This window comes from Crocuta crocuta, unplaced genomic scaffold (genome assembly GCF_008692635.1).
Source record: "Crocuta crocuta isolate KB4526 unplaced genomic scaffold, BGI_CrCroc_1.0 scaffold636, whole genome shotgun sequence".
In the NCBI taxonomy this organism is placed as follows: domain Eukaryota; kingdom Metazoa; phylum Chordata; class Mammalia; order Carnivora; family Hyaenidae; genus Crocuta; species Crocuta crocuta.
This window is the reverse complement of record NW_027530380.1, coordinates 1,619,332-1,629,331: the sequence shown is the minus strand read 5'-3', so window position 1 is coordinate 1,629,331 and position 10,000 is coordinate 1,619,332. Positions and strand designations below refer to the sequence as shown.

Sequence of the window (10,000 nt, the reverse complement as noted above, 5' to 3'; positions counted from 1 at the left end):
TAATGACAGCTGTCATCAGACCCAAACAGAACACACTGTGACCATATGCTCTTTTTTTCTTCGTAGGAGAGCTTCTGTTCGCTCCCACACCCCGCTTTCCTCCTGCTAATCTGCTAATGCAGTAAATTGGAAGACAACTGTTACCAGGATAACCTGTAATGGGCAAGGAGCCACAGAGAAGAAAACATTTCTTTTAATTTTTAAACTTGGTTTGAAAGGTAAGACCATTAAGATTATCAGGCGTTCCTTCTGTGAGTTGCATCGAGGAGAGCAGTGTTCTGTTGGGACACCCTGGAGCCTAGGGCAGCCAGGGCCGGGCCAGGTACAGTATGGCTCCGCGGCATTTGGGTGGTGGGAAGGGGGGGTTTAGGAAGTTAAATAGCAGCCCCGCAGTCTGCTCCGGGAGGATGTGGAATGTGCAGTTCCCACGGGGTTCCTGGTTTCTGGGGGGGTCGCCCTGACCCCCAACGGGCAGCCAGTCCTGGCCAACTGGAGTAGTGTTCAAAGGAAGACTGCTCAGAGGGGCCCCGCTGCTGCGTCCATATCACCTGTGACAGAGAGAGAGAGAGAGAGAGAGAGATTGAGATGATTTTGTTTTTATTTTACGCCAGCCAGAGGACATCTCTGGTTTTTATCCAGCCATCTTGACTCCTGGTGAGTCCTAATTGCTATCATTTTGGAACTCGTTACTGAAATTTTTTATTTCTTAATGTTTTATTTATTTCTGAGAGAGAGTGAGACAGACAGACAGAGACAGCATGAGCAGGGGAGGGTCAGAGAGAGAGGGAGACACAGAATCTGAAACGGGCTCTAGGCTCTGAGCTAGCGTCAGCACAGAGCCCGACGTGGGGCTCGAACCCACGAACCACGAGATCTTGACCTGAGCCAAAGTATGACACTTAACCGACTGAGCCACCCAGTGCCCCTGAAATTTTTTTATTAAAGACCAAGAGGTTGGCTTGGCATATCTGACTTTGTGCTTGGTTGGTATTTCAGAAAATGGCCCAGTGGGGTCTTTTGGGGGACGTGACATACTTTTAGTCCATTTTCATTTGCTCCATTGTATCTTGAGGAGGAGACGGGCATAATGACTCAGGCTTCGTCATCTCAGGAGACACAGAGTGACTGTTGTGCCCATCACTGCTCCTGATCCCCGGGGCTGCCTCCCCCTCCACCCCTCGTGAATGGCCCCCTCCGTCTTTGTGCTTACACAGTGAAGCTCCCGCTCCCCAGCCTGATGTTTAAGGTTCTTACTTCCCCAACTTCTTCTCCCTGCTCTTCTGTAAAAGTCCTGCTGGAGAGGCTTCTCTCCCACGTATCCATTCACCTCTTGGCTACCTTTCCTCCTAAGGCTTTTTAAAAAAAAATTTTTTTAAGGGGGAGGGGGTGTGTCATGGGATCAGCCCTTCTCTTCCTCTGCCTGGGGCTACCTTCTGACCTTGTGGGTAAAGCCTCTTCCACTTCCCGCCTGCCTGACTGCAAGCAGAATTCAGCCCAAGTCCAGGGTTCAGATTTGAGAAGGTCAGGACCATGTAGTTATGAGCTGTGGTCCGACCGACCTTCAGGCCCGTTTACAACATGGATGATCATGTGACACATGTGAGCTGTCGTTTTGCCTTTTTCAGCAGCCGGTTCAGAGCTGGTGGTGACAGGAGGAGGGCACTAGTTTTAGATCCACGGAGACCTCCGGCTTGAATCCAGCTGGTTATTCTAGAGGCCGAACGTCTCTTTTCTGTTTATTGGACCATTGTCTGTTGGTAAATTGTACCATTTATATGCCTTTCACTTTTCTACTCTGACACCAGAGTTTCAAGAATGATTTCAGGAACTGTTTCTATAATAGTACACATATGAGCCTGTTAAAAATTGAGATATAATTGGGACATAACGTGTGAGTTTCAGGTGTACTACATAGTGACTTGGTATTTGCGTATGTAGTGAAATGATCTCCATAGTGAGTTTAGTTGACTTTTGTTACCAGTTACATGTTTTTCTTGTAATGAGAACTTTTAAGATCTTACATAGCAACGTTGAAATCTGTAACACAGGATTATTGACTATAGTCACCGTGCTGTACCTTACATCTCCTGACTTATTTATTTTATAACTTGAAATCTGTACCTTTGACCCCCTTTACCCATCATACGGTTTTATTATTATCCTGTGTATTTGATCCCCCCGTTTCTAGGGCTCCACTCTCTTTCTACCTTTTTGGTCAAACCTTTCTGTATTGTTCCAGTTCCTCTGTGGCCACTCCCTTGTGAGCTCTTAGAATATCTCATTAAATTCTTTTAGGACTATTTTTTCTCCGTGAGTAGATTTAATCATGCCAGGAGCAAGGTGTTTTGACTTCTCCATTGTACCTGGTACTCTTAGGTGGTGGGCATCATAAATCGTTAAGTGAGAGAGATTTCTCAGGATGACATTTTAGACTGTCTCCCTCTCTTTCTTTCTCTCTCTCTTTTTTAATTTTGTTTTTCTTTGCTGACAAAGACTCTTCTTAGCTGCGGGAATTTACAGAGCACTTCCTGGCCGTTAGCTGTATCCCTCCAGTTTCTTTTTTCACTCCCTCTGCTCATCAGATGCTGCCTGATGTCGGCTGAACGCTTCTCTTACGAAGTTACCCAGTAGTCTCCGGGAGCCCTAGCATCTGCGTGGGTGGCTGAGCAGGGTTCCCAAAGGGGAGCAGCCCTGGGAGTGCAGGGCTCTTCAGACCAGGGCTTACAAGACCCAGAGAGGAAATGCTGTAGACCAAGAGGCAAAGAAGAGGGTATTAGAAAGGTATTTATATAATAAGAGCAGATTTTCACAGATCTTACTGATGGAATTAGAAATATAAAGACACCGGAATTCAGTTTTCTGGAATACAGATCTGCTAATGAGAAGGATAGAATTCTTCAGGGTGGATAACATGTCACCTAATGGGTGTCAGAGCCCCAGCCCCGCCCCGCCACCCTGTTGCAGATGTCCATCTAACCTATTAGTGCTGATCTGTAATGAGGTTTTATGTGTTTTGTCTTGGGCAATGTCTTTTTACACAGATAGCTGCCGCCACATTCCGAGACCGGTCTACAAGCTCGTACCGTCCTCATCGGGAGGCACGTACAGACTCCTGTTAGATTCTCTTACCTGGTAGATTAAGCGCTTGCACGTGACAGTTAGGAAAAGCCTCTTCGAGTGTGTGGCTGTATGGGTTTTGCAATAGGAAAACCTGCTTCATGTTTGCGTTCGGGTCTGTAAAATGCTATTGAACTGTAGTTTGAGCTCAGAAAATGGACCCGCTGCAAATGTGTGTGAGAACGGGGATCTCACTTCATTTTAACTCCTAACAGCAGGGGGACAAGTGTGCAGCAGCTTGAATTTCTAATCCCAGCAAAGCTGTCGCTGAAACGACCTTACCGCGGTGGAAACTTTGCAGATCGGTGCCGGTCAGCCTTGGAGTTTTAGGCTGAGTTGATTAAGAAACATCAAGATTTCAGCCAAGGCCAGTTTCCAGAGCCATTCGGTGTCCAGTAGTAGTGGTTGAGAGTTGTTTTTCTCATTCAGGAAAACTTCAGTCTTGGCCCGGAGCTCAAGAAGTTGCAAAAACACATTAACCCTTGACGAGCTGCCGGCCATGTGACACGGCAGTTACGGCTCCAAGAGTCCGGGAGGTTCGCTGTTGACGTTACTGGCCAGTGACGCGGGAGGAACCTTGCACACCTCTCGATGTACCTGCTGATGAAAATAAAAAGAAACTAACCATTAGCTTTAAACGTTGCATTTTTACAACAATGGAAATTTGTCCCATTAAGTTGTTTTTTTGTTCCACACGTGATTTCACTGCCATCAGCTGTGACACGTCGCAGCGGATTCTGCTGCGTGTTGTAGTGACTTCATCTGCACTCGGCTTCTCCGAAAACACTCACCTGTGGTTGTTCCGTGTGAGCTGTTCCAAGAGACTCCTTTGTCGCCATTTCCAGCTCCTCTGGGCCCAGCAGCTGAGCTGCGTCGGTGGTGTCTGAGCTCCACCAGGTTCCCGAGGAAAACCGTCACTGGCCCCCCCACCCTCGGCCAACAGGCCACTTGGAGGCCAGCTTTGCTTGAAGTCTCCTTTTCAGTTTTTATTTTTGTGAAGAAATTCTCCTGTCAGGAGATTTTTCCATTTAAAATGTTTAAGTTCTGGCTCACCTGGGTGGCTCAGTTGGTGAATCATCCGACTTCAGCTCAGGTCATGATCTCAGTTTGTGAGTTCAAGCCCCACATCGGGCTCTGTGCTGACAGCTCAGAGCCTGGAGCCTGCTTTGAATTCTGTGTCTCTCTCTTTCTCTGCTCCTCCCCCGCTCACTTTCTCATTCTCTTTCTCTTTCTCTCTCTCAAAAATAAACGTTAAAATTTTTTTTCTTAATGTTTAAGTTTTTCTGGGGCACCGGGTGGCTCAGTCAGTTAAGCATCGGACTTTGGCTCAGGTCATGATCTCACGGCTTGAGTTCGAGCCCCACGTCAGGCTCTCTGCTGTGAGCACAGAGCCCTTTTGGGATCCTCTGTCCCCCTCTCTGCCCCTACCCCGCTCACTTGCTTTCTCTTTCTCTCTGTCTCTCAAGACTAAGTAAGCAAAAACAAAAAGCTATCCATCCAAAATGGTTAGCATTTAACATTTTTAAGCATTTCTGATGTGGCCTTCCCCCGTGCGAGGGGCACCATAGTGACTGCTTCGTCTGGCAGCGCGGACGGAGCCTGTGTTCTCCTGGCACACGTGAGGCGCGCTGGCGGAGCAGGCATCGTGGCAAAGGAACCCCGTCCCGCCGTGTCTTAGGGGCGCGGCGCGTGAGGTCCGTTCCTCTTTTCTCATTGGGCCGCTGCGGGGATGCACAGACGACAGGAAACTACAGTCTCACAGCTCCGCACGGGGCACGCACAGCACGTCCTGTCGTGTCGCTGTGATCTGGAAACAGGAGCAGTGCAGCGAGGTGAGAGCGCTGCCCGCGGTCTGTCCCACGCAGCAGCCAGGGACTGTGTAAAGGAGCGGGGTGGCTGCGACTCCGGAAAGCTTAGGTGAATTTCAGAGAGTTCTCACAAGTCCTGGGATGTCGTGCTTGTGATTTTGTACCCCCCCCCAAAAAAAACCCCTGAAAATCATTCTTTGCTCGGCTTCGTAAAACCAGGCGCCAGACAAGCTGTGGCAGCCTCAGTGCCGTCCCCCCGGGAGGCCCGGGGCCCTGCAGTTGGCTCGCACGCTGCTGGCAGGAAGAACGGGGTGAAAAAGGGACCTAATGGGGCGCCTGTGAGAAGCCAGCGATGTGGTTGTGCTGTTGGCTGGCCTGGTCGGTTGGCTTGTCCCGTTTCTTTGTTCGCTCGTGTTTTATACACAGACGCGGCAGCATGCACGGCCACCTCCTGCCTCCCGCACGACCGGGCCGATCGCAGACTGAGCTGCCGTCACAGCTCTTACTGGGGGCCGGGAGTGTGCTGGGTGCTGCTGTGGTTTGCGTCCTCTCGTAATATCCATCCTGTGTGGGCATGTCGTTGATGCAGGTGCACAGCTTTCACAGCCAGGTAGTGCCCCAAGGTGCACAGCAGGGCTGCAGTCACCTGCTCCTCGTCTCTCCTGTCCCCTCCCTTCCTCCTGCCTTAGTTCCTTAACTCTTCATCTCCTGGCTGTTCCTCCTGGTTCCCTCCTTCCGGCTTTGTAAGTCGTGTGCCTGTAGGGAGTGCTTTCTAATCTGGCTCACTTTTTTTTTTTTTTTTTTTGGACATTTATTCATTTTTTTAAAAATATTTATTTTTTGAGAGAGAGAGACAGCGTGGAAGCACAGGAGGGTCAGAGAGAGAGGGAGACATGGCATCTGAAGCAGCTCCAGGTTCTGAGCTGTCAGCACAGAGCCCGACGCGGGACTTAAACTCGGGTATTGCGAGATCATGACCTGAGCCGAAGTCTGACACTTAACCACCACCCAGGCGCCCCTTGAAGATTTTATTTTTAATTAATCTCTATACCTATCATGGGGCTCAAACCCACAACCCCGAGATCAAGAGTCGTATGCTCCACCCATTAAGCCGGCCAGGGCCCCCTCCTGGCTTATTGCCACACTTTGGTGGAGCCCATTTTCTAGTAGCTTTTTGAAAAAGCATGAATAAATCTTTCCGACCTTCCATGTCCTAAAGTGCTCTTTTCTAGAATTACTGTCGAGGAAGCGGATGTCATTCTAATTTCCAGTCCTTTTTTGATTGTTTTTTCCTCACTAGAAAAGTTGAGATACTGTCTTTATCTGTGATGCTTTGGAATTTCACACTGTGCTGTAGAAGTCTGTGTCAGCACCCAGTGTGATCGGGGGCGCACGGCCCAGGGGGCAGCGTCCTGGTCTTTGTTTTGATGAGGTTGTTGTTTCGGGGTTGTTTCGATGAGGCAAGCAGTAGTGGATTATAATATGTTCTTCTAAAACTCAAATTACTTGGATGTTGGACTTTCTGAATTATTTCTCCACTTTCTGTCTTTTCATGAATTTGCTGGCATTGTTTCTTTCTCTCTGTCCTTGATTGCTGTCTTGCTAGAGTTCCAGAGGAGTGCAGACTTGTGTGGGGTTCAACCCAGTAAACATCTGGTAGGTTGCGTAATTCTTTCTGTTTTCCTGTTGAGGCCTCGTGTCATTCCCGATGAAGCCCTGCCTTTTATATCAGTTGGACTTGAGAGGAGGTTCGTCAGACACCACGGCGCTCCTCACTGTGGCCCTTCTCCCGGCACACGCTCTCCTGTTATCCAGGCTTTGCACGTGTTAGCATAACCTTTAGCCTGATCTTTAACGAGTTCCTGCTTCTACTGCTTGCACGTGCTCTGTATTTTTTCACTCGCTGGCTCTCATTTTATGTTTGGGAACTATAAATGGTAGTATAAAAGAGCTTGAAGATATGCAAAGCTAGTTATTATTTAAAATTTTTTAATATTTATTTTAGAGAGAGAGACAGACAAAACAGACAGAATCCGAAGCAGGCTCTAGACTCTGAGCTGTCAGCACAGAGCCTGATGCAGGGCTCAGACTCAAAGCCCACGAGATCATGACCTGAGCCAAAGTCGGACACTTAACCACCTAAGCCACCCAGGTGCCCCAAAGCTAGTTATTTTATCCCTGAAGTGGCGAGTCCTTCCGCCTGGTCATCCCTGTGGGTGCCATGTGGTCAGCAGTGTCTTCCTCCTCCCCAGAACAGGGTATGGTATTGCCGGGCAAGGAGGTGATCTGCCCGGGGCAGGCTACACTCAGATTAGTGTCTTCCACGGCCTTAGACAAGATTCATCTGTGACTTAGATATCCTGAGGCTGCTTTGCTTATTAGTCACATCATAATATGACTTTATGTTGAGCTTACAATCAACTAAACGTTTGGGCCTGTGTCTCTCTGTACGTTACCTTTTTTCTTATGCCTGGTGTTGCCTCCCTCCCCTCAATCATGTTTTTTGATCTTTATCTAAAATATAGGTCACACTAAGTAAATTTCTCTTCATTTCATCATGTTTAGAAATATTTTGAATACTGATCCTCATGTTTTCTGTGCATTTTGATAAGCCCTTGGCATCTTGGTGAACTGACTGATACAGTCGCTGGCCATGAGAGCTGGGCTCCTGGTGTCCCCACCCGTGCCCTGGCTGAGCCATCCAGCCGGCTGGTCTTTGCCTTAGACACCAAGATAGGCCGTTCCTGTGGACCAGCGTGTCCTGAGCCAGGAGTGCGCGGCTTGGTCTCCACGTTGCCAAGTCTGAGCTCCGCAGGTCTGAGCGCGCACAGGCTCGCCTCGGCCCGGCGCTCAGCAGCTGCTCCCGCCCTGTGCTGGGAAGGGGTGCTCTGATGGGCGGGGCACACTCGGGGCTTCACAGGCCTGGGTGTGGGCCCAGTTCTGGCTGGCACGTTACCTGATCGGGGCTTTGGTAGGTCACCTGACCTCTGAGAATCTTGGTTTCTCCGTATGCAAAACAAGAACAAAACCATGAAAGGTGGTTTCGAGGTCTCCATCTAGGGTGTATCTCCACGGATCATCCCCGAGTCCGGCCTGTGGGGGCCGCTCCATGGGTAGCTCTTGGTCGTTGGGTTTCCACCTATAATAGAAAGTTGCACTGTCAGGACAGTTCACCAGACTGTGGGGTAGCTGGACGGGACTCAAGATTGTGTGTTGTAAGGAGCTGTAAGGACCATAAGAACCATTCAGTTCTCTGTGTGACCCTGAACTTTTATTCCTGAGCAGATACGCAGCAGCCCACAAGTTTGCTATTCCTTTCCTTGCACTTGAGCTTGCCGGCTTTGAGATGGCCATGAAGGCGGGCCCCTCCTGGGATAGCAGCCTGGTGCCTCGGCCCCAGGGACTCTGGAGACTGACGCGGATGTTTCATGAGGAAGTGCGGCCTGATGAAAGTTTGCTGGGCGAGGAAGATGGAAGGTGAATAGCTGAAGCTAAAAAGGGGACTTCAGCTGTTTCTGTGACCAATTTGCCAGTTCCGGTTTCTGTTACAGAATTGGTTATGACTACAAATTAACTAGCATAGTTAGCTTATTCTTGATCTGAAGTCTATTTCTTTTGGGCCCTTTTTCTTTATTATTTTTTAAATATATTTATTTTGAGAGAGAGAGAGAGAGAGGGAGAGAGCAAGGGAGGGGCAGAGAGAGAGGAAGAGAGAGAATCTCAAACAGGCTGTGCATTGTTAGTGCAGCGCCCAGCTTGGGGCTCGATCTCACAAACCGTGAGATCATGACCTGCGCCAAAATCAAGAGTTGGGCCTTCAACCCCCTGAGCCACCCAGGTGGCCCTTTAGCCTTTTTTTCCAAAATCATCTTAATAGCATTCTCAGTTTGCTCTAGAATTTGGAGCTAATTTGGAGAGGCTGTTCTTTTTGGGCCTCTTGTCTCTAACAGGTACGTGAGTAATACAGCAGCCACTGCTACTTCAAGTTAGACGGCTCAAAACTTACATGTTCCTTGGCTTCACTTTGTAAAACTTGGGCAGATTGGATGTTCTGTGCCCTGGCTGTTGGCGTGGGGGCCCTTTCTAGCTGTGCGGTTCTCAGGCCACAGCTCTCTTGCTGGGCCGCCCCCTGTAGCCACAGACGGAGACACTGACCTGTGCTGTGCCAGGTAGAAGCTGCCTCCCCCCTCTCTTCTTTTTGTTTGGTAGTTTTATGGTTTTATTAATAAAATAGGACGTGCGCATAGGCCGTCCGTCTTTTCATTTCCTCGGCTGTGTAGCCTGGCATGAGGATTGGTGACTCGGATGGCCAGCTGGGCTGCCCTTCCCGCAGTGGCTTGGTGCTTCTCGGAGGAGATGCTGTGAGCGGCCCCTGCACGGTGAGATTTGTTGTAAATCAGCGGCACTTCAGGCTCCTTGACACTGGGGACCAGGAACTTCCGGAAGCTGCCAGGCAGCACGTGCTTGTTCTCTTGTTCTTGCGTGATCAGTGTCGGGCACCAAGGGCGCCCCTGAGTCTCCACACACTGTTGTCGTGGAGAGTCCCCCCCGGTTGTGCCTAATTTTGACCTATTCGTCCCCTTTGTAAGGGTCTTGGGCTTCCCCAGAGGTCTGATGGCCGCGGTGCTGAACAGGAGGTGGCTCCCGTGTCCGCATGCGGCACCCCTCCTGTGTCCTGGTTACGGGATGCTTCTCTCTCATGTTTGGCTCAGATTGTTGATGCTCCTATGTGGTTTCAGTGATTCAGAGAATCCTGGGGCTTGAGATTGAAAATCTACTACTGGAGCCCATGAGAATTTTTCTTCTTTCTTTTTTTTTTTTTATTAAAAAAAATTTTTTTTAACATTCATTTATTTTGAAAGAGACAGAGCGCAAGCTGGGGTGGGGCAGAGAGAGGGACACACAGAATCCGAAGCAGGCTCCCGGTTCCGAGCTGTCAGCTCAGAGCCCGACGTGGGGCCGAACCCAGGAACCCTGAGGTCGTGACCTGAGCTTTCACCAACTGAGTCACCCAGGCTCCACGCCCCTAAGAATTTTCTGATGACTTTGAATTGTATCACCTTTTTTACCTTTTC

The 10,000-nt window shown here is 49.4% G+C and overlaps 1 protein-coding gene across 15 annotated transcripts in view; it reads left to right on the top strand.

Moving 5' to 3' along the window:
* Positions 1-66: 66 nt before the first annotated feature.
* Positions 67-10,000, top strand: part of PPP6R3 (protein phosphatase 6 regulatory subunit 3) — a 91,422-nt gene continuing 81,488 nt past the window's right edge. For all 15 annotated transcript variants that reach the window (XM_077766538.1, XM_077766536.1, XM_077766534.1 and 12 more), the window contains exon 1: positions 67-218. The gene's annotated coding sequence lies outside the window, so the exon portion shown is untranslated. The remainder of the gene's footprint in view (positions 219-10,000) is intronic.